This window comes from Herpailurus yagouaroundi, unplaced genomic scaffold, assembly GCF_014898765.1.
Source record: "Herpailurus yagouaroundi ecotype Mexico unplaced genomic scaffold, PumYag 139, whole genome shotgun sequence".
Classification (NCBI taxonomy): Eukaryota; Metazoa; Chordata; class Mammalia; order Carnivora; family Felidae; genus Herpailurus; species Herpailurus yagouaroundi.
Window position 1 is genome coordinate 30,450,864 of NW_024412394.1, and position 26,189 is coordinate 30,477,052.

The 26,189-nt window shown below is 36.4% G+C and overlaps 1 long non-coding RNA gene across 1 annotated transcript in view; it reads right to left on the reverse strand.

Annotated features, from left to right (window-relative positions):
- Positions 1–14,498: 14,498 nt before the first annotated feature.
- LOC121029636 (uncharacterized) overlaps positions 14,499–26,189 on the reverse strand; it is a 29,161-nt gene continuing 17,470 nt past the window's right edge. Inside the window, exon 4 of the long non-coding RNA XR_005789816.1 lies at positions 14,499–14,619. This is a non-coding gene — a long non-coding RNA (uncharacterized LOC121029636). The remainder of the gene's footprint in view (positions 14,620–26,189) is intronic.

The window sequence follows — 26,189 nt, forward strand, 5'->3', positions numbered from 1 at the left end:
TTGCTCATGAAATGCTTTCACCAAAAAAAGGGGTGTAGGGACAGAGAATTACTGGATAAATGGCAGACTTCAGGACTGGGTTGTGAAAACTGCAAGGTAAGGTAAGCCTGGAATAACTTGTTGCTATGAAAAGAGTAAGGAAGTACTCAAAACTTGAAGAGGATATATCACAAGATAGAAGCTAGTTTGGAAGTGTTTCTGTTTGGAATACTTTGAGCATCAAAAATAATTTCAGTAATGGAGTATCACACACCAAATGTGTGTGTGTGTGTGTGTGTGTGTGTGTGTGTGTGTGTGTTGAGTTTTCAGAGATACTCAAAAAATACAATGGAGGGGGTAAGAAGAAGCTGTTCTTTTTTAAAAATTTTTGTAAATGTTTATTTATTTTTGAGAGGCAAAGAGACAGAGCATCAGTGTGGGAGAGGCAGAGAGAGAGGAAGACACAGAATCTGTGAAGCAGGCTCCAGGCTCTGAGCCATCAGCACAGAGCCCGATGTGGGGCTTGAACCCATGAACCATGAGATCATGACCTGAGCCAAAGTCAGATGCTTAACTGACTGAGCCACTCAGGTACGCTGAGAAGCTGTTTTTTACAGAAAAATGATGAAAATTAGAAGGAATCACAGATTAAAATTACCTTTAGAAACATTAAAATAATAAATGATATAGAAAGGAGTCACCAGTTGATACTAAAACCATTAGATGAATGATTGTTGGGAAATAGGATATTCACATAATTTCAAAGATTTAATATTAATATATAACTTATTAATTAAAAAGAGAAAAGGATACCTTAGCAATGGAAAAATCTGTCAGACACCTCAATCAAGCCTTTGAAATTAAAACTTCCAATAATAGAGCCTCCTGACCTTATGTGCCTCCTGCTGTGATCTACTGAAAAGAACACATTACCTATTTAATGTTATTTCCAGAGAATATTTAATCTGAATATCATAAGGTATTCATTAGACAAATTCATATTGAGAGACATTCTGTAAAAGTTTGTTGTGTGTGTGTTTTTTTTAATACCAACATCATGAAAGTCACAAAAGGAAAGAAATGGCTCTTCTAGATAAAAAGAGATTTTACAACTAAACTCAGTGCTTTAAATTGCCTTAAATTCTGGATATTTTTTTATTATTAGAAATATGGAATTATTAAAAATAGAATATATGTTAGATTTCTGTGTCTCTGTTTAATATTTTCTTCTGTCAATGAGGTGATATTATATGACTATATATCCCATCATTATTAAGCATTGTATATTACATATAATATTTATAAATAACTGAAGTCTTAATAATGTCTACATGTGATCAATAAAAGGCATTTATTTAGGGTCTATTATATACTAAGTCAATAATTGCCACAAGGGAATTTGGTGGCATGTGAAAACCTCTATGCTTGAAAGTTAAGAAATTAGCTCATCAGGAAACAACAGGTAATAATATAGATAATATTTTAAAATGTCAAAATCCATGGTACAAATCAGTGCTTCTTAAAAAACATTATATACCTGGGGTGCTTGGGTGGCCAGTCGGTTAAGCGTCCGACTTCAGCCCAGGTCATGATCCTGTCATTTGTGGGCTCGAGCCCTGCTGTGCTCACAGATCAAGCTCTGCGCTGACAGCTCGGAAGCTGGAGCCTGCTTCGGATTCTGTGTGTGTGTGTGTGTGTGTGTGTGTGTGTGTGTGTGTGTCTTTCTCTGTCCCTCCCCTGCTTGCACTCTGTCTCTCTGTCTCCAAAAAATAAATAAATATTAAAACAATTTTTATGTATCTATGAATCACCAAAAATCTTATTAAAAGGCAGCCTCCGATTAGTTAGGTCTAGAGTGGGATCTGAGGTCTCTAATAAACTCTGGTCTTTGGATCACAATTTAAGAAGTGAGTATACACTGTAAGAGCTATAGAAGACAGAACGCATTAAGAATTAGAGAAATTAAGAGAAATAAATTTTGGGGCGCCTGGGTGGCGCAGTCGGTTAAGCGTCCGACTTCAGCCAGGTCACGATCTCGCGGTCCGTGAGTTCGAGCCCCGCGTCGGGCTCTGGGCTGATGGCTCAGAGCCTGGAGCCTGTTTCCGATTCTGTGTCTCCCTCTCTCTCTGCCCCTCGCCTGTTCATGCTCTGTCTCTCTCTGTCCCAAAAATAAATAAACGTTGAAAAAAAAAAAAAGAGAAATAAATTTTGATATCTTAACTCTTTATCAAGAAATGAAGGGTGAAGAGAAATAAAGTTGTTTATAATAGCACTATTCATTTGTTCACTCCTTACCCTGGGTATTTTCTCAGCATCTAGCATATAAAAGACAGTGTGCAACAGTGAGGGTAGTGTTTGGATCATTTAACATACAGTTTCTTATATAGAGGAGGAGCTCAGTGAATATATTTGCTAAACTCATTTTAATTTATGGCTAGAAAAGACCCTGAAAAAAGAATTATAGAGAGAAATTATCATGATCATGATGAAGTTGTGGGTTGGTAAAATAAGTAGACCTGACTCAAGAGACGCATAACTGTACCCAGATGATACAGTGAAGAAATATTATGGATCATCTTAAAAGACCAGCAAAAAAGGGTACATTTGATATAGTTAAAATTTCCTGAATAGGAAAATGACATTCTAAAACTAATGTTTTACAACAATTACTTTGGCAACAAAAAGTACTCTTGATTGGAGAAGGGCAACGTGGAAGCCAGTTGAAAGCTGTTGCATAATCCGAAGCAATCATTTCTCCTTCTAATTTCTCAATCTTCTCCTGACTTCAATCATTTTCCTTGCCATTTTCTCTTTTGTCTATATCATAAGTTCTGGAAACAAAGTTATTCTAACTCCAGGACAGTAGGGCATTGGTAAATGTGAGAACTTGGTTATCTTTTAATTTCCCATGTCAAAGTTCTTATATTCGCAAGTGAGTTTTTTTAACCTTTAAGAAGATTTCTTTTCAAGTGGACTTTTAGAAAACTTTATCTAAGCTAAAGCACTATGTTAATCATTTTAATCTAGTTCTTTCTTGAATCATTGATAAACTTTAATTAGCTAGACAATTATTGATGTTAGCTTGCTAGGCACAAACATTTAAAAGTCTCTGTGTACTACATTTAAAACTATTAGTAAATATTCATATGCATATTGTGAATAATTTCTCTCTGTCCATGCCTTTCATTTTCATTTTCTTACTGCTATCTTTTGATAAATAAAATTTATCATTTTTTATGAATGATGATCCACTTTTTATCTATATCTAATAAACTTGAAAGTTGCCTAGAAAAGTTTGGAAAATAAATGAAAAAGTGAAATTTTAATTACCAGATAAAAACTATATTATAAAGTTAAACAATTTAAACACGTTGGTTTCTCCAAGAGATTCAAGAATATATAAATATTTAGAAATAGAAATTTAGCATTTTAGATATCTTTTCAGAATCCACACACAGTCCTGGAAATAAGTAATAAGGAATATTAGTTATTTATTACTATATAACAAATTATCGCAAATTTGGCACTTTAAAAAACACAAATAAATTATTTCATAGTTTCTACGAGTGAAGAGGCTGGGTACATGTTATTGGGTTCTGTGTTCAGGATTTCAAAAAAGCTAACTCAAACTGTAGCCTGCTGCATTAAATATCTTACTGTTAATGGCCATCTTCCGAGTTCACTGGTTGTTGTAGAATTCAATGCCTTGCAGTTACTGGACTGAGGTTGTTCAGTTGTTGTTCCTGATATATGGTCCTCTTCACAAGATGGCAGATTGTTAACTCAAGGACAATAGGATAATATTTCTCCTCTTTGAGTCTTTCTGCCTTCTTCTACTTCTCACCTCTAGACTTTTTCAAAGGGCTCACTTGAGTCACAAACATCCAGAATGATCTTTTTGATTAACTTAGTTGATTAGGAACCCTAATTATGGCCACAAAATACCATCACCTGCTTATGACCTACCATAATCATTGGAGTACTTTCTCATCATATTCATAGAGGTCACTCACAATCAAGGGTTGGAATTGTATAGGACATGTATATGAGAAAGTTGTGTGGGGAGGAAGGGAAATCAAATAATTAAAGAGTTATCAGAAAATAATGGTGAATATTTAGTCCACCTTATTCTGGGGGGAAAAAAAGGAAAAATCATTTAAAAAGAGGACAATATATTTGTTTACAAAATAGTTCTTAATTATCTTAATTTAAATGATAAAAATATTTTTACATTTATCATCTAAATTGTTCATATGCAAATATCCCTAAGAAAAATAATTTCAATGGGAAAATGGAATGATTATATGTATAAGAATCTTAAAACATCAGACAAGCCCATATTCATATTGATTTAATTCTGCTATATTCTGTGCTAAATACATGCTATCAATTAATATCCACAATGAGTTTGTGATGAGATAATATTATACCAGCTATGAATTGAATTGTGTCCCCTCCAAAAAGGTATGTTGGAGTTCTAACCCCCCAGTACTTCAGAATGTACACTTGTTTGGAGATAGTGTCTTTATATAGTTAATCAAGCTAAAATTAAATCATTAGAGTGGGCCTTAATCCAATGTGACCAGTAGACTTATAAAAAGGGGAAATTTGACACAGATACACACACACACACACACACACACACACACACACACACACACAGAAGATGTGAATAGACACAGTGAAAACAACCATCTATAAACCAAAGAGAGAGGTTTCAAACAGATCCTTCCCTCTTGGCCCCTTGAAAGGAACCGATTCTGCTGGTATCTAGATTTCAAATTTCTAGTCTTCAAAACTATAAGAAGATAAACTTCTGTTTGTCAGCTAACCATTTGTAGTGTTTTGCCACAACACTCATAGCAAATAAATAAGATACCTTTTATGCATAAAGCAAAATGATGCCATAGATTAATCAACTTGTCCAAGGGAATACATCCAATGATACCAGAGCTTGTTCTCAAACTCAGCTTTCTGTGATGAAGGTCATGTCCTCAACCATTCTACTACACTAAAGGTATATAAAGAGTCAATGCATGAAAATAGTACTACATAGAAATCAAAAGAAACAGTATAAGCAATATATCTTGATGAGGGAACATAAGGCAGGCTGAAGTCAAAGTACAAGCTGGCACCCCTCCCAACTCCCAGGTGGGATATGTGTAATATTCCTCAGACACTCCTCACTACCCAAAAACAAGGGAAAAGAAAGAAACAAATGGTTAACTGATGGAGATCACAGTCATGCAGGACATTAGTCTACATTGGTTTACAAATGTCTTGGTAAATTACAAGAAAAAGGCAATCTTATCAATAGCCTAATATCCAGAAACCTGTAGACTCAGTTTCCTGGAGCCTCAACATCACCCCTCCATAGTGATATGGGGAACAAAGGCAAGAAGAAAATGGCAGGTAAAATTAAATTTCCTTGTAACCTGCTGCCCATTGACAGCTACTTGAGACTGGCAGGAACTCCCTATTGTCTTACTCTTAATGATTTGCTAGAGGGGAAAAACAACATTAGCTTGACAATAGCTTGGACTCAAGTACCCTATTAGTCTTCTTTAGTATATGAAAATCTCTTTGAAAATTTCCCCTTGAATTTACCTCCCCCCAACTCCCAAGTCTATAATCAGTCTCTGCACAGGGTCCAGGGAAGCTCTTCCTGACCATGGGTCCTATCCCTGTGCTTTAATAAAATCACCTTTTTGCACCAAAGTATTCTTTCTTGGCCATTGGCTATGGACACCACCCCACCATCACCCCAAAACTTCATTATATCTTACTTGCTTATCAATACAAAAATATTTTTAATAATAAGTACTGCAGTGGGAGATGGTTTACTGAGTTTCTCACTCTTGCCTGTTGTTATCTGGTGTGTGAATTAACACAAACTCATTCATGACCTTTGATAACTTGGCAAAATAAATATACAGAAATTCTTAAAAATTGTTATCATTTTTACTAATAAATGATTTATCCACAATTTAATTAGAAATGTTATCCACAATTTAATTAGAATTGCAGAAAGTTTGATCCTTACAATATGTCTTATAGTACAAAAATATTAGAAACATTCAAAATGATGAATAGGAGAATGTTTAAATAGACTATAAAACTTTCATATGATAGATTTTACATAGTCATTAAAAGTAATGATGGAAAAAAAGTGATGATTAATAAAATGTTTTTTAAACATTTTTAAAAGTTTTTGTTGAAAAGTTTCAAATATCATGGCAAAGATTGAAAAAGGGACATCAGCAAGAAGGCAGAATAAGAGTTTTCTATGGACATCCAACCACCACCAGGGCATCAATTTTAACAATCACCACAGATGATATATGGGAGTCCAGGAATCTAGCAAAGTAGTTCTAGCATATCATTAGAGCAAAATTTGAGAATTTATACATTGAATAGAGTAAGAATAGTTTCAGTTTACCCACATCAGGTCATCCAAGGTAGCAGAGCTAAGTGCCAGGAGAGATTTTTCCCTGCCCATGATTTTTCTCATGGGTAAAAAATGAGACTGAGTGTATGGCCAGCTTCCTCACCTGTTCAGGATGTTGCCCACAGGCCTACATATTCCTCATCCCACCCAGAATACTGAGATGACCTACAAAGATAAGTCTCATGGCTCCCATGCTTACACAACTCATCCACAATCCTCTACCCCATCATGGCCAGATCCCAGCATATACTTCTACAGACAGAAAGTATGAGCCCTTGCAGTCGACCATCAAGTAAACACAGAAAGCTTCCCAATTCTGTGGGATTGAGAAAAGATGCACAAACTTGAGGACTTCAAGGAACTCTCCTAGGGAAAACAAATGGAAGGTTTTCACACTCATTTGTTTAACAGGATTGAGGGAAAGCATACAATAGTAAAAATCACCCCCCATACAAGAGGAAACAAGAAGTACAGAGAAAGCACAGCCATAGGAAATGTCTGAAAATGCCTAAGAATCCCTAACTAAACTAACTGGTGAAAATATTTCTCCCCTAAGCCAGTCAGTAAAATTTGAAGGAAATGAATGATTCTTCAAATGTAAAGACAACAATGCAAAACTTCAACAAATATTAAAAACCAAGGAAATATGGTACCACCAAAGGAACAAAATAATTTTCAGGTAATTAACACACAAAAATTGGAGATCTACTAATTGCCTGACAAAGAATTCAAAATAATTGTTTTAGGGGCACCTGGGTGGCTCAGTCAGTTAAGTGTCTGACTGAGGCTCAGGTCATGATCTCACAGTTCATGAGTTCAAGCCCCTCATCAGGCTTTGTTCTGACAGCCCAGAGCCGGGAGCCTACTTCAGATTCTGTGTCTTCCTTTCTCTCTGCTCCTCCCCCATTCGTGTTTTGTCTCTCTCTGTCTCTCAAAAATAAATAAAACTATTAATTTTTTTAAAACCTAAAATAATAGTTTTTAAGATCAGTGAGCTTGAAGAGGACAAAGGCAACTCAATAAATTTAGAAAAATAATACATAAACAATGAGTTTCAACAGAGAGATAGAAATCATAAAAAATAACCAAACAAATTCTAGAGCTAAAGAATATAGTGTAACTAATACAAAATGCAATAGATAATCATAGAAAACTTTATCAGGCAGAAGAAAGAATAAGTAGACTCAATGACAGATTATTAGAAATAATCCAATCAAAGGAGAAAAAAGTGAAGAACTACATGAGTTATGTGAACAAGCAAGTGAACAATATACACATTATGAGTCTCCCAGGAGGAGGAGAGAGAGAGAGAGAGAAAAGGGGGCAGAAAACTCATTTAAGAAAATGATGGCTGAGAAGACTCCTGGGGAAGAGGACAGAGTAGGAGGATCCTAAGCTCACTCATCCCATAGATACAACTAGATAATACCCACATCAGTATAAATAACCCAGAAAATGAAGATTGGCAGAACAGACTCTCCACAGCTAAATGTAGAGAAGAAGCCACATTGAATAGGGTAGGAAAGGTGACATACAGTTAGGAGCACAACAGACCTATGTGACTATCCATGGGAGGGAGGAATGCCACAGGCACAGAGAGGACAGAGGAGCAGACGCACCCAAGCCAGACACCGCAGACAGAAGCGACCTGCACAGGGAAAATGAATCCCAAGAATGTTTGGCTTTGAAAACCAGAACAGCCCAACAGCCAGCCCAACTTTAACAATCAGCAGTTCCATGGGGCGCCTGGGTGGCTCAGTCGGTTGAGCGTCTGACTTCGATTCAGGTCATGATCTCACTGGGTTTGTGAGTTCGAGCCCCGCATCGGGCTGTGGGCTGACAGCTCAGAGCCTGGAGCCTGTTTCAGATTCTGTGTCTCCTTCTCTCTCTGACCCTCCCCATTCATGCTCTGTCTCTCTCTGTCCCCAAAATAAATAAACTTTAAAAATAAAAATAAAAATCAGCAGTTCCAGCTCTGGGAGAGCCAGGAGATATTAGTCCCAGCCCTTAAAGAGACAGCTGTATCAGTCTCATTGAGAAACAGCATAGAAGCAACAGATTGAAAAAACACCCAGGGTACACTAGAAAGACATTTATTTACTAACTTCAGAGCATATGCTAGAAGGGCAGGGATCTTTGAGAAACATCTCCAAGAACAAAAGAGTTGGTTTTGGCAGATACCATTTCCCTCCCCCCAGCCCCCAGCCTAGATACACAGACAACTTCTGGAACCAGCTCAGGACAACACTCTCCACCTAGCTAACTAACCATTTGTGCCACACCCTCATGCTTCTGCACATCAGCCCCGTACAACCCAGCAGGCCTCCCCAGGAGTTTTGGGCCACTGTAGCTCTCCTCCCAGTGACCTTCACAGATCAGGCTGGCACTGAGTGCCCACCCCTGCATTTTACTATGGATCCACTCCCTGAAAACCAACAGGCCTCTGCAGGATTTTTCCAGACATCTGCAAGTCCTCTTCCATAGCAGACCAGCAGAGACCCTGCCAGCACTACACACCCTGCCCCTATGTTGTCCTGCAGACCTGCCCACTCCAATATGTTCTTGGAGTATTGGACTCATCCAAAGCTGTGCCACAAGGTTGGCAGCGTACAAACAGCCCTGACAGGAGTCAACACCACTCCAAAGTGACCCCTTCCCTGGAGAGGAGAAGATAACCACACTTACCAGTGAAATTGCTGCATCACCAATGGGCTGGGGTCAGACAACTGGTCTGACTGCAGGCCCTGCCCACCAAGGAAAGATGCTCAGGGGAGAACACAGGGAAAGTGCCCTGGAACTCAGTGCTACTACATTTCTGGCAAATTCCCAGTCTGACTCAACTCAAGCCCAAGGAGGCCCAAGACAGGCCCACTAATACCACAGGGAAAAATCCTGCCCACAACAAGCAGAGGGTCATTGCAGATGATGGGACTGAGGGAAAGAAGCAGCCCAGCCACAATAGCAGGCTACACACAAAAACATAAGACATCCCTGAAGGGTCAATTTCTGGTGAACAGGGGATACTGTACTGCAGGGCACTACAGGACCCGTTTGTTGTAAGACCACTACTTTCAAGTGCAGGAGATGTAGAAGTCTTTATTACCACATAGAAACAGATACATAGAATTACACAAAATGAGGAGACACAAAAATACGTCCCAAATGAAAGAACAGGACAAACCACAGAAAAGACACAAATGAAATGGAGATAAGTAATATGCCTGATAAATAACTTAACACAATGGATATAAAGATCCTCACTGGACTTGAGAAAAGAGTGGAGAACCTTAGTGAGACCCTTAACAAAGAGATAGAAAATATAAAAAAAAAGAAAGAAAACAAATCACATATAAAAACTAAGTGACTGAAATTAAAAATGTGCTAGATGGAATAAATAATAGATAAGAAAAGAAAAACAAAAGAATGGATCTGAAGAGGACAAAGGGGCTGAATTTCATGAGTTGTAACAACCAGCAGGACTTAAAATCTATAATTAAAAAAAAATCAATGGGCTCTTCTCTGGGAGAGTCAGAGGAAACTGAGTCCCTTTCTTTAAAGAGATAGCACAACAAACAGCCAGTGGAGATACATCATAGGGGCAGCAATTTGAAAGGCACCTGGGGCATATGGGAGGGAGAGTTATTTACTAATCTCAGAGTTGCCCATTTGGAAAGAAATTGCTGGGTAACTCCTCCAGGAAAAAGGAACTGAGAAGCACCATTTCCCTCTTTCATAGTCCTCCTGCCCCCCAGCTTAAACACAGGGCCATCTGTGGGACTGAATACCTAACTTGCTAGCACTGCCCCTCTGCTGTCCATGCTGTGCTTTTGCCAGTACACCCCTTTGGACAACCTGTCTCAGTTCAGGCACTGCAGGGCCCCTCTGGCAGAGGAACCATGGTACAAATCTTGCTAGCATACCACCACACTGCACCATACCCATCAATTCCCCCAGCTCTGCTTCTCTAATATACTATTGACCAAGAGTCCATACTGGTCCATGCCATAGGCCTGGCAGTGTGCAAGGAGACCCTACAGGGTTCATATCCACTCCAAAGTGACTCTTGTCCTGGAGAGAGGGAAGGATAACCACACATACCAGTCCAACTGCTCCATCAGCAGTGGGCTGGGGACAGACAACTGGTATGACTACAGGTCCTTCCCACTAAGGAAAGCTACTCAGGGGAAAACACAGGGAAAGTTTTCTGCAGTTTAGTGCTACTGCATTTCTGGCAAATACCTGGTCTGACTCAACTCAAGCCCAAGTTACCCTAGACTGACCAGTTAACATCACAGGGAACAAATCCTACCACAAAAGGCAAAGAGAGCCATTGAAGATGACTGGACTGAGGGAAAAAGCAGGTCAGCCATAATACCAGGGCACATGGACCACACATAGGAGGCACCCCTGAAGGGCCAGGTTCTGATGACCAGGGTACGGTGTACTACAGGGCACTATAGGCTCCTTTTGTCATATGACCACTACTTTTAAGTGCAGGAGATGTCTTTCCTACCACATAGAAAGAGACCTATAGAGTTACACAAGATGAGACATAGAAATATGTCCCAAATGAAAGAATAATACAAAATCACAGCAAAGACATAAGTGAAATGGAGGTAAGTAATATGCCTGATAGAGAATTTAAAGTAATGGTGATAAAGACACTGGACTTGACAAAAAAGTGGAGGTCATTAGTAATATCCTTAATAATAAAATAAAGAAAAACCAATCAGAGACGAAGAACACAATAAATAAAAATATACTACATGGAATAAGTAGTAGACTGGATGAAGTAGAAGAAAAAAAATCAGTGACCTGGAGGATGAGCAATGGAAAGAAATCAATCTGAGGAGGTGAGAGAAAAAAAATATGAAAAATGTGACTCCACTTAGGGAAAGCAGCAACACCATGAAGTGTAATAACATTTACATTGTAGGGATCCCAGATGGAGAAGAAAGAAAAGGGGGCAGAAAATTTATTTGATGAAATAATAGCTGAAGATTTCCTGAATCTGGGGAAGGAAACAAAAATCCAGATCCAGGAGACAGAGATCCCCCAACAAAATCAAGCAGAGGAGGTTCACACCAAAACGCCTAGTAATAAGATGTGAAAAGTAGTGATAGCAACAGAATTTTAAAAGCAGCAAGAGAAAAGAAAGCAGTTACATATAAGGGAAATCTCATAAGGCTATGACCAGATTTTTCAGCAGAAATTTTGCAGGCCAGAAGGAAATGGCATGATATATTCAAAGTGATGAAAGAAAAAAAACATAGCAGCAAAGAATATCCTATCCAGCAAATACTCTATTGATTCAAACTAGAAGGAGAGATAAAGAGTCCCAGACAAACAAAAGTTAAAGGAATTCATGATCACTAAACTAGACCTACAGATATGTTAAAGTGGACTACTTGAGTTGAAAGACTTTAAACAATAGTAATGAAAGAAGGAGGCACAAAGTAGTACAAGCACGTATATCTGTAAAATCAGTCAAGGGACTCTCAAAATAAAAGAATGCAAAGTATGATACCATATACCTAAAACATGGAAAGGAGAGGAATAAAAAACAGGTTCAAACTTAAGTGACCATCAACTTAATATAGATGCCTATATACAGAAGATGTTATATACAAACCTAATTGTAGCCACAAATCAACAACCAATAATATATATGCAAATATAAAGAAAAAGGAGTCTAAATATGTCACTATAGAAAGCCAATTGTTGATAAGAAAGGAGAGAAACATAAAGATCAAAGAAAAACTACAAAAGAAACTATAAAACAAGTGACAAAATGACAATAAGTTCATAACTATCAACAATTACTTTGCATGTAAATGGACTAAACATCCCAATCAAAAGACATAGGGTGACAAAATGGACTTAAAAAAAGGCAAGACCCACCTATATGTTACCTACAAGAGACTCATTTCAAACCTAAAGTCACATGAAGATTGAAAGTGAAGGAATGGAGAAGCATTTATCATGCAAATGTATGTAAAAAGAAATCTGGGGTAGCACCACTTATATTGGACAAAACATACTTAACAACAGACAAGGAAGGATGTAATATAATCATAAAGAGGACAATCCAACAAGAAGACGCAACAATTGTGAAAACTTAAACACTCAACGTGGTGGCTTAAATACCTAAATACTTATAGGTGTTAGTAACAAACATAAAGAAAGTAATCAATAGTAATACAGTAATAGTAGAGGAATTTATCATCCTGCTTATATATCAACAGACAGATCATCCAAACAGAAAATCAATAAGGAAGTAGTGGCTTTGAATGACATATTGGATCAGATGGATTTAACAGATCTATTCAGAACATTCCATCCTAAAACAGCAGAATATACATTCTTTACAAGTGCACATGGAACATTGTCTACAAAAGATCACATGTTGGGCCACAAGTCTCAACAAGTCTCAACAAGTTCAAAAATAATGAAACCATCCTATGCATATTTTCTGACCACAATGCTATGAAACTAGAAATCAATCACAAGAAAAAATCTGGAAACAGCACAAATACATGGAAGTTAGATAACATGCTACTAAACAATAAATGGGTCAATCACAAAAGAGGAAATCAAAAAAATACATGGAGATAGGGGCACCTATATGGCACGGCTGGTTAAGCGTCTGACTCTTGGTTTTGGCTCAGGTCATGATATCATGTTTCATGAGTTCAAGCCCTGCATCAGGCTCTGTGCTGACAGTGCAGAGCCTGCTTGTGATTCTCTCTCTTGTTCTCTCTCTCTCTCTCTCTCTCTCTCTCTCTCTCTCTCCCTGCCCCTCCCTGGCTCTCTGTCTCAAAATAAAGAAATAAACTAATACATGGAGATAAATGAAAATGAACACACAATAGTCCAGTATTTTGGGGATGCAGAAAAAAAGTGGTTCTAAGAGGAAAGTTTATAGCAATACAGCCTACATCAAGAAGCAAGAAAAATTTCAAAAAACTAAGCTAAACTTACACATAAAGAACTATAAAAAAAAAGAACAAACAAAGATCAATGAAACCAGGAGCTGGCTCATTGAAAAGATCAATAAAATTGATAAACCTTTAGCCAGACTTGTCAAAAAAAAAAAAAAAAGTAAAAGGGTAAAATATACAAAAGCAGAAGTGAAAGAAGAGAAAAAACAACTGACACAGCAGAAATATAAAAGATTATAAGATAGTACTATGAAAAATTATATGCTAACAAATTGAACAACCTAGAAGAAATGGATAAATTACTAGAAACACAACCTTCCAAAACTGAACCAGGAAGAAATACAAAATGTGAACATTCTGTCCAATAAGGTTGCATCAGTAATCAAAAACCTCACAACAAAGAAAAGTCCAAGAGCAGATGGCTTCACAAGTAAATTCTAACAAACACTTAGAGAGGAATTAAAACATATTTTCAAACTATTCCAAAACAACAATATAAGAAGTAAAACTTCCAAATTTATTCTATGAGGCCTGCATTCCTTGATACTCAAACTGGTTAATAACATTACAAAAAAAAAAAAAAAAAAAGAGAGAGAGAGAAAAATGGGCCAATATCTCTCATGAACATAGATGTAAAAATCCTCAAAAAAATATTAGCAAACCAAATCCAACATTACATTAAAAATCATCAAGGCACCTGTGTGGTTCAGTCAGTTAAGCATCTGACTCCGGCTCAAGTCATGATCCTGTGGTTTGTGGATTCGAGCCCCACATTGGCCTCTGTGCTGAAAGCTCAGAGCCTTGAGCCTGCTTCAGAATCTGTGTCTCCCTCGCTCTCTGCCCCTCCCCCACTAATGCTATGTCTCTCTCAAAAATAAACACTAAAAATTTTTTAAAAACTTCACCACAATAAAATGAGATTTGCTCTTAAGATGCCAGACAGGGTGGTTCAATATTTGTAAATCAATCACGGTGATAGTTCACATCAATAAGAAAAAGCATAAAAGGCATATGATCATTTCATAAGGTGCAGAAAAATCTTTTGATAAAGGACATTCATTCATGATAAAAAAAAACCCTCAACAAAGTAGGTTTACAAGAAACATACCTCAACATAATGAAGGCCATATATGAAAAACCCACAGATAACATCATACTCAATGAGAAAAAACTGAGAGCTTTCCCTCTAAGATCAGGAACAGGACAAGGATGTCCACTCTCATGACTTTTATTCACCATAGTCCTGAAGTCCTAGTCACAGAAATCAGACATAAAAAAATGAATAAAAAGCATCCAAATGGGTAAAAGAAGAATAAAATTTCACTATTTGCAAATAACATGATACTATTTGTAGAAAACACTTAAACATTGCAAGAAAAAAACAACTGCTAGAGCTGATCAAATGAACTCTGTAATGTTGCAGGATACAAAAATCAGTCTACAGAAATGTTGCATTTCTACACACTATTAATAAAGCATCAGGAGAAATTAAGAAAAGATCTCATTTGTAACTATACCAAAAATAATAAAATATCTAGGAATAAACTTAAGCAAGAAGGTGAAAGACTTGTATTCTAAAAACTATAAAGCATTGATAAAAAGAAACTGAAGATTACAAAAACAAATAGAAAGATATTCCATGCTTATGGACTGGAAGAACCAAATGTCCATACTACCCAAAGCAATCTACAGATTTAATGCAATTTCTATCAAAATACCAACAGTATTTTTCACACAATTAGAATAAAAATCCTGACATTCGGGAGAGTTGAGTTAAGATGGCAGAGAGGCATGGAGACCTCGAGTTTGTCTAGTTCCTGAAACACAGCTAGATCAGCACCAAACAATTTTGAACACCTAGGAAACTGACCTGAGGATTAACACAACAATCTGCCATAACTTAAGTCACAGAACTCAGCAGGTACATGGTGCGGAGAGGTGAACTGGGGGAGAGAAAAGTCACAGTAGGCAGGGAGCTGTTTTTGCAGAGAGAAGACAGAGAAAGAGAAAGGGTGAGATTGCAGTGTAGAGGGATCATGAAAGAAAAGCACCCCTCCCCGACAAAGTAGCTAGAGAGAAAGAGAGAGAAAAAGTGAAAAAACTTTCAGGGGACAGAACAAGAAATCTGTTTCTCAAACCACTGACTGGAAGAAAGGAGAGGGTTTCAATACCACCAAGATTCTATAAACAGTGGAGTGCACAGTCTGAAATTTCAGAGCCTAGTGACTGGCGGTGCTCTGGTGAGGAAGTAGGGTGAATCCCCAGAAGCAGACAGCAGGGTCTCAGGGGTCCATGTGACAAGGGGAGAAGTGGTTCCCCTTCTTGGAGTGCATTTGGTAGGGGTCATAGGCTTCCCCACAGGCAAAGGTCCCAGTGGACCCCAGAGAGCAGCCATATTTACTGTTATTGGGACGAAGATGCCAGAGAGTGGTGAAACCTGGCTCTGCTTGTGTTGTGTGTTGTGGTTTGCCATAACCTCTGAACCTCTGCCACTATGTGATTGCATGAACATTTTCTGGGGCAAGCTGGCACCCAGCCATTGCTCTGTGAGACCCTTCTCCAGAGAGTCTGGGCTGTGAAACACAATCCATCTGAGATAAAACTCTGGAGGGAGGTGCTGCCCGGCAGGTGGACAGCTTGGACATGGACATGGTAGAGGTGGTGAGTGAATAGAGGCCTGAGACAAAGGAGGAGTGCTTGATCATGGGTCGGGGAGAGTGCAAGTTTCCTATGACAAAGACTCAGAAGCTAGGTGAAGTCATTTCCACCTCTCATGAGCACCACACTGATCCACCCCAGTAAGATAAGTAGTGTCACCTAGTGGAGAATGGAGCCATCACACCAAGCCCTGCCCAACTGCACCCAACAAGCACATCCCCTATAAGATCAACACAAGTCACCCCACCTGCTTAGTGTCCAAGCTATAGAAAGCTTCACAGTTTCAGTTCAAGGGGAAGCCGGATATAACTTCATTCAGGTTTCATTGTTTGCTGGTTCACTTATTAGTTCATCTTCTTCACTTCTGTTTTTGTTTAAACTGTTTTTTTTTCTTTCTTTCTTTTCTCCCTCATTCTTGGATACAGAAAGAGAAAAATTTGTTTTTATGTTTTTACTTTATTTTTTATTTTAAAAATTTTTAATTCTACTTAATTTTATTTCATTATATTCTATTTTATTACATATATATTTTTTTAATTTTAAAATTTTTCTTACCGTTTTTTTCCCTTCCCCCCCTCCTTTTTCTCTGTCAAACTCCTTTCAACAAGCTGACCAAAACACACCTAGGATCTAGCTTCCTTTATTTGATTTTTTGTTTTGTTTTTAATTTTTTTAATTTTTATTCTTTATTATTTTTTCTGCCTACAAAATGAAAAATGAAGGAATTCACCCCAAAAGAGAAAACAGGAAGAAGTGAAAGCCTGGGGCTTAATCAACACAGACATAAGCAAGATGCCTGCACTAGCATTTAGAACCATGATAATAAGAATACTAACTGGGGTTGAAAAAAGGATTAAGGAAATAAAATCTAGTCAGGATGAAATTAAAAATGCTATAACCTAAATGCAATGTTGAATGGATGCCATGACAGCAAGGATGGATGAAGCAGAAAAGCGAATCAGCAATTTAGAAGATAAAATTATGGAAAATAATGAAACAGAAAAAAAAGAGGAAAACAAAGGCAAAAGATCATGATACAAGACTTAGAGAACTAATTGACTTATAAAAAGGAATAGCATATGAATCATAGGAGTCCCAGAAGATGAAGAGAGAGAAAAAGGGAAGAAGGTTTATGTGAGCAAATTATAGTGGAAAACTTTCCTAATCTGGGGAAGGACACAGACTTTCAAATCCAAGAAGCATAGAGAACTCCCATTATATTCAACAAAACTCAATTACCAACAGGCATATCATAGTCAAATTCACAAAATATGCAGACAAGGAAAGAATTACAAAAGCTTCAAGGAAAAAAATCCTTAACCTATAAGGGAAGACAGACTAGGTTTGCAGCAGACCTATCCACAGAAAATTGGCAGGACAGAAAGGAATGGCAGGATATGCTCAACATGCTAAACGGGAAACATACGCCACAAAGAATTCTTTATCTAGCAAGGCTGTCATTTTAAAAAGAAGGAGAGTTAAAGTTTCCCAGACAAACAAAGACTAAAGGAATTCCTGACCACTAAACCAGCACTACAAGTAATTTTAAGGGGGAATCCTTTGAGTTGAGAAAAGACAAAGCAAAACGAAAAGACCAAAAGCAACAAAGACTACAAAGGACCAGAGAGCATCATCAGAAACAGCAATGCAACAGGCAACACAATGGCGCTAAATTCATATCTTTTAGTACTCACTCTAAATGTCAATGGACTAAATGCTCCAATCAAGAGACATAGGGTATTAGAATGGATAAGAAAACAAGACCCACCTATATGTTGCTTACAAGAGACTCATTTTAGACCTAAACACACCTGTACATTGAAAGTAAAGGGATGGAGAACAATCTGTCATGTTAATGGTCATCAAAAGAAAGTTGGTGTAGCCATACTTGTATCACACAATCTATTTTTTAAAATAAATACTGTAACAAGAGGAGAACATGGATGGTTCAGTCAGTTGAGCATCAGACTTCAGCTCAGGTCATGATCTCATGGTTCATGAGTTCCAGCCCCACATTGGGCTCACTGCTTTCAGCCTGTCAGCACAGAGCCCACTTCAGATCCTCTCTCCCCCTCTCTCTGCCCCTCCCCTGCTTGTACTCTCCCAAAAATAAATAAATATTTAAAAAAGAAAAAAATACTGTAACAAGAGATGAAGAAGGGCATTATATCATATTTAAGGGGTCTATCTACCAAGATCTACAATTATAACTATAGATTATAACTATTGTTGTTAGATAACTAACAATTATAACTATTAGATTGATGAAAGATCTAAATGTAAGACAGGAAGCCATCCAAATCCTAGAGGATAAAACAGACAACAACCTCTTTGACCTCAGCCACAGCAACTTCTTACTTGACATGTCTCCGGAGACAAGGGAAGCAAAAGCAAAAATGAACTACTGGGACCTCATCAAGATAAAAAGTTTCTGCACAGTGAAAGAACAATCAGCAAAACTAAAAGGCAACTGACAGAATGGAAGAAGATATTTGCAAATGACATATCAGGTAAAGGGTTAGTATCCAAAATCTATAACGAACTTATCAAACTCAACACCCAAAAAACAAATAATCTAGTGAAGAAATGGGCAGAAGACATAAATACACACTTTCCCCAAGAAGATACCCAGAACAGACACTGAAAATGCTCAACCTCACTCATCATCAGGGAAATACAAATCAAAACCACAATGAGATACCACCTCACACCTGTCAGAATGACTAACATTAATAACTCAGGAAACGACAGATGTTGGCGAGGATATGAAGAAAGAGGATCTCTTTTGCACTGCTGGTGGGAATGCAAACTGGTGCAGCTATTCTGGAAAACCTATAGAGGTTCCTCAAAAAATTAAAAATTAAAAATTAAAAATTAAAAATTAAAAATTAAAATAGAACTTCCCTACAACCCATCAGTTGCACTACTAGGTATTTATCCAAAGGATACAGGAGTCCCGTTTTAAAGAAGCACATGTACCCCAATGTTTATAGCAGTGCTATTGGCAATAGCCAAACTATGGAAAGAGCCCAATGTCTACTGACTGACGAATGGAAAAATAAGTTGTAATATAGATATAAATATACATAATAAATATATATAGGTAAATGTATTTATATATATGTATATGTGTGTGTATATATACAGGAATATTACTCAGCCACCAAAAAGAATGAAATCTTGCCATTTGCAGCAACATGGATGGAACTAGAATGTATTATACTAAGCTAAATAAGTCAGCTAGAGAAAGGTAAATACCACATGATTTCATTCATGTAGAATTTAAGATACAAAACAGATGAACATAAAGGAAGGGAGAAGGAAGCAAAAATAATATAAAAACAGAGAGGGAGGCAAACCATATGAGAACAGAGAACAAACCGAGAGTTGCTGGCTGGTGTTGGGTGGGGGGATGGGCTAAAGGGGTGAGCGGCATTAAGGAGGACACTTGTTTGGATGAGCACACTTATATGTAAGTGATGAATCGACAAATTTTATTCTGAAATTATTATTACACTATATGTTAACTAACTTGGATTTTAACAAAAGAAAAGAAAGAAATAAAGAGGAAAAAGAAAAAACAAATAATCCTAATATTTGTATGGAATCACAAAAGACATCTGAATAGTCAAAGCAGTCTAGGAAAGGAAAAATGAAACTGGAGGTATCACAGTCCCAAATATCAAGCTATACTACAAGCTGTAGCAATGAAAACAGTTATGGTACTGTCAGAAAAATAGACAGATCAATAGGACAGAATAGAGGCCAGAAATAAACTCACAATTATATGGTCAATTAATATTTGGAAGAGGGGGAAAGTATATGCAATGGGAAAGAGTTTCTTCAACAAATGGTTTTGGGAAAACTGAAAAAAAGAATAAAATTGGACCACTTTCTTAAACCATACACAAAAATAAACTCAAAATTGATTGAGGATCTAAATATGAGACCTGAAAGCATAAAAATCCTAGAGGAGAGCACAGGCAGTAATTTCTCTGTTATTGACCAGAGAAACATTTTTCTAGATATGTCCCCTGAGGCAAGAGAAATAAAAGCAGAAATTAATTATTGAGGCTACAGCCAAATAAAAAGCTTCTGCACAGAAAAAAACAACAAAAAACAAAAAACCATCAACAAAACGAATAGACAACATACTCAATGGGAGAAGATACTTGCAAATGGGATATCTGATAAAGAGTTGGTATGCAAAATATATAACAAATTTATACAACTCAACACCCCCCCCAAAAACCAAATAATTCAATTTAAAAATGAGCAGAAGACATGAACAGACATTTCTCGAAAGAAACATACAAATGGCCAGCACACACATGAAAAGATGTTCAACATCAACCAACATCTGGGAAATGAAAATCAAAACACAATGAGATATCACCTCACATCTGTCAGAATGGCTAAAATCAAAAATACAGTAAACAACAGGTATTGGCGAGAATATGGAGAAAAAGGAACTCTTATGTACTGTTTGTGGAAATGCAAACTTGTACAGGCACTGTGAAAAAACAGTAGGGAATTTCCTTAAATACTAAATAGAGAATTACTATATGATGTAGTAATCCACTACTGGGTATTTATCCAAAGAGTATGAAAACATTAGTTCACAAAGATATGTGCACGCCTATGTTTATTGAAGCATTATTTACAATAGCCAAATTATGGAAGCAAACAATATGTCTTTCTATAGGTGAATGGATAAAGAAATGGTATATATATATTCAATTGCCTCTTACTCAGCCATAAGAAAGAATATCCCAGACAAACAAAAGCCGAGGGGTTTGTCACCACTAGACCTACCTTACAAAGTTGCTAAAGGGAATTCTTCAAGGTGAAATAAAAGGGCACTAGTTTCATGAAAATGTGAAAACATAAAATTCACTAGTAAAAGTAAATGTATGTTGAAAATAGATCCCTCTAATGATGTAATGGTAGTATCTAAACTCTAAACTCTTGGCTAAAGGTTAAAAGGTAAAAGTATTACAAATAATTATAGTTACATTAATTTCTTAATTGATGCATAATATAAAACTGTAAATGTGACATCAACACCAAAATGGAATAGGGTAAGTAAAACAGTAGAGATTTTGTATACAATTAAAATGAAATAATTATCTTAAAATAAACTACTAGAACTATAAGATACTTTATGTAGGCCTCATTGTGACCACAAAGAAAAAGCTAATAGTAGATTTACAAGTAGAAAAAAGTCAACACACACCACTATAGAAAATTATCAAATATCAAAGAAAGGCAGCAAAAGAGGAAAAAAGAAACTAAAAAACAACTAGAAAACAATTAACAAGAGAGCAGTAGGAAGTCCTTATCTTTCAATAATGCTTTAAATTTAAATGCATTAAATTCTCCAAAAACAACAACAGCAACAACAGTGACTGGGGCATCTGAGTGGCTCAGTCAGTTGAGCATCTGGCTCTTGGTTTCGGCTCAGGTCATGATATCAGGGTCGTGGGACGGATCCCTGTGTGGGCTCCATGCTGAGTGTAGAGCCCACTTAGGATTCTCTATCTCCCTCTCCCCCCTCCCCCACTCAAATGCTCTCTCTCTCTTTCTATTTTTTTTTTTTTCAACGTTTATTTATTTTTTGGGACAGAGAGAGACAGAGCATGAACAGGGGAGGGGCAGAGAGAGAGGGAGACAGAATCGGAAACAGGCTCCAGGCTCCGAGCCATCAGCCCAGAGCCTGACGCGGGGCTCGAACTCACGGACCGCGAGATCGTGACCTGGCTGAAGTCGGACGCTTAACCGACTGCGCCACCCAGGCGCCCCTCTCTCTCTCTTTCTAAAGAAAAAAGAGTAAGTGACTGAATGACATGTGAAAAAAAAAATAAATAAAAAACATGATCCAACAGTATGCTGCCTACAAGAAACTTATTTTAGTTTTAAGAACACACAAACTGAAAGTGAAGAGATGGAAAAAGATATTCCGTGCAAATGGAAACCAAAAGAGGGCAGCTGTAACTACTTATATCAAACTGAATAAACTTCGAGTTTAAAGCTCTAACAAGACACACATAAGGTCATTATACAATAAAGGGTTTAATTCACCAAGAGGATATAACAATTATAAATACATGTGTACCCTACACTGCAACACTTAAATATATTAAAGATCATTAACATTTATGAAGGAAGAAATAGACAACAATGTAATCATAGTAGGGGACTTCAATATGCCATATTCAACAATTGATAGATAATCTAGACAGAAAATCAATTAGGAAACATTGGACTTGAATTATTCTTTTAAAAAAACTTTTTTACATTTATTTATTTTTGAGAGACAGAGTGAGACAGAGCATGAGTGGAGGAGGGTCAGAGAGAGGAGACACAGAATCTGAAGCAGGCTTCAGGCTCTGAGCAAGCGTTCAGCACAGAGCCCAATGCGGGGCTCGAACCCACGAACAGTAAAATTATGACCTGAGTCAAAGTCAGACACTTAACCGACAGAGTCACCCAGGAGCCCTGGACCTGAATTATTATTTAGAACAAATGGACTTAACAGACAAATACAGAATATCGCATTCAACAACAGAAAAATACACATTTTTCTCAAGTGAACACAAAACATTCTCCAGGACAGACCATGTTAGGTCACAAAACAAATCTTAATAAATTTAAGAAGATTGAATTCATATCTTGCATCTTTTCCAACCACACTGATATAAAACTAGGCATTTCTATACCTAATGATGATGTGTCAGAATGAGAAATTAAGAAAACAATCTCCTTTACAATAGCATTAAAAACAATAAAATACTGACTAATAAATTTGACCAATGAGCTGCAAGACCTGTACACTGAAAATTATAAAACATTAAGTAAGACAATTGAAGAAGGCATTAATAAATTGAAAGATAGCCCATATTCATGTATTGAAAGAATTAAAATTGTTAAAATGTCTGTACTACCTAAAAGGATCTACAAATTCAATGTAATTCCTATGAAAATTCCAAAGATACATTTTTACAGAAATAGAAAAGGGAATCCTAAAATTCAACCAAATAGTCAAAACAATCTTGAGAAAGGATAAAGCTGGAAGTATCACACTTCTTGACTTCAAACTATATTATAAAGCTATAGTAATCAAAGCATTATGGTACTAGTATAAAAACAGAATGATATAGTCAAATTTAGCAAATGTTAAATTTTGCAACCTATTTCAGATTATTTTACAAAGAAATAAAATTTAACAGATGCAGTTTTAAAACACTTTTACCACTATCCTTTCTTCTTTACTCCTTATCCAAGTTAACCCCTATCTTGAAACTTTTTTGTTTGTTTTCTTATGTGTTGTTTTTTCTTATTATTCTGTGATTACTATATGATTTTTAATTTTTTTAAAGTTTACATAAATGATTTCATACAGTAGCATTAGTTTTCCCTTGATTTAAAAAAACATGCTAAAAATGTTATATACGTGATGACACAATTGTGTATACATACTTAAATGGACTTATGCACATCAACAATGTGGATAATTTTAAATACAAATTTTATTGTGTTATGAGTATTTTCTTCCTCAAGCTATTAACATTTTTAAAAAATGCTGTATTCCTGGGGCGCCTGGGTGGCGCAGTTGGTTAAGCGTCCGACTTCAGCCAGGTCACGATCTCGCGGTCTGTGAGTTCGAGCCCCGCGTCAGGCTCTGGGCTGATGGCTCGGAGCCTGGAGCCTGTTTCCGATTCTGTGTCTCCCTCTCTCTCTGCCCCTCCCCCATTCATGCTCTGTCTCTCTCTGTCCCAAAATAAATAAATGTTGAAAAAAAAATTTTAAAAAAATGCTATATTCCTTATGAAATTATATATATATATATATAATTGCATATTTACATGTAATCTGTAGGTGTCTTTAAGTCTAAAATGAGTCTTGTAGCAGCATATTAATGAGTCTTGCTTTTTTATCCATTCTGACACCCTATGTCTTTTGATTAAAGCATTTAGTCCATTTACATCCAAAGTCATGTTGACAGATATGTATTTGTTGCCATTTTATTAGTTGTTGTTTCTGGAGATTTTCTCTGATCTTTTCTTGTCTCTGTCACTTTTGCTCTTTGCACTCAAAGAGTGCAAATAATTTCATATGCAAATAATGTGTATAATTTCATAAGAAGCATTCATAAATCAATGAAAATATATAAGCTGAGAGACTTATTCAACTATTAGTATTATGTAGGTGAGAGTGGGGTCTAAAACTTTTAGTCTCTACAAAGTGTTTAATATATAAGCCAAAGTTATTTAAACATGTATGCAATCTATATGGACATATGTTAGATCATAATTCATTTGAAGGAAAAAATTAAAATAAAGCACATTAGTCTACTAGAGATATAAAAAATTACAAAGAAAGAAAATATCAGCATAAATATAAAGAAGCAAAGGATGAACATAAAATAAAATTTATGTTCAGGAAAAAAATGACACTGAAATACCTGACCTTTGTTAATAAGGCAGTAAAATTCTTTGAAATTGTCAAGCCATGAACAGAGATTGGAATAATAAAGTAAAATGTGCTTAATTATCATGGTATTTGTTAAAATGACATAGTGAGTCCTATGATAAAAACTCAGATGACTATTAGTAAAGTAAAACCTACAGCAATGACCAAGGACAGTTTCAAGAACTCAAGAAGTCCAGAAAGCAGCTATTAGAGCAGAGGTTATGTCCTGGATATCCTGGATATTTTTATTTGTTTCTTTGGAACCTCAATTTTGGTTCATATAGTTCCCACTGACTTTATATTTCATCAACAATCCCTCTCACCTAAACTTTCTTCTTTGTTCCTGAGTTTTGGCTTCCAAAACATTGCATATTTCTATGGCAAAAATTGATCAACCTTGTACTGCTGCTTCTCAGGATTGATATACAGGCTATGAAACATAATGCCTCATGCTTTAATTTTACTTGTAGATTTCAGGTAATTAAGTAGTTGTACACTGAAAGGGCATCGATACAATCATATCAAATAAAAATAGACTGTAAGGCTTTTCAGCATTGGAATAGGTGTTTGCTGCTAATATTTATGTGATGATAAAGAGAAAATAACCCTGGACTTAGATTCAAAAGATTTCAATTTGCTTTTGAGTGATTCTATTTGTGCATTGGATTAGACATATTAATATGGAATATTAGTCAAACTTTCTGCATTTCAGTTTAGGTACTTATTTAAAAAAATTAATATTTACTTATTTTTGACAGAAAAAGAGAGAGAGTGGGGGAGAGACAAAGAGAGAGGGAGACACAGAATCTGAAGTAGGTTTCAGGCTCCAAGCTATAAGCACAGAGCCCAACATGCGGCTCCAACCAACGAACTACAAGATCATGACCTGAGCTGCAAAGTCAAATGCTTAACCTACTAAACCAGTCAGGCGCCCCTCAGTTTAGACATTTGTAACAGGGATGGACAAACTTCTCTAAAGAATCAGATAGTAAATATTTTAGGTTTTCTGAGTTATACTTCTCTTTCAGGAACACTTAACTCTGCCCTTGTACTCCAAAGAAGCCATAAATAATACATAAATGACTGACATGGCTGTGATCCAATAAAATTTTATTTACACAAGCAAGTCCTTGGCCAGATTTAGCCCAGAGGCCATTGTTTGCCAAATCCAGACCTATGAAGCAGGCAGAAAAACGCCAGTCCTAGCTCTTTCACAGGTTTGATATAAGTGATCAAATACACCACAATGGACTCCTTTGTAAACTATAAATTGCTATTCTCTTGCATGATGTTATTATTGGTAATTTTTTATAAACTTAGAATTCATTCTGTGAGATACTTTTATGTTAAAATATAATATGATCTTTCAATACCACAGCAAATAATTTCATTCACATCCATGAACAATTTGATTATAAAATCTGCTCTATATTATTGAAATACAAAATCCTAGAATTTTAAATATATCTTTATGTGTAAAATTTTGAATTTTCATCTATGAAAAGTGTATGGCATAAACACACTGCTATATTTTATTTGATTAATGAACATATATGAAAATGTAGGATTAAATTATAAAGGCAAATAATATTGATGATACCAAATTAAAAGTATATAACATGACACACTTTTTTATGGTGCTACCTTAAAAAGATAGAATATTCGGAACTGGATTTCCATCAAGAGTCCTA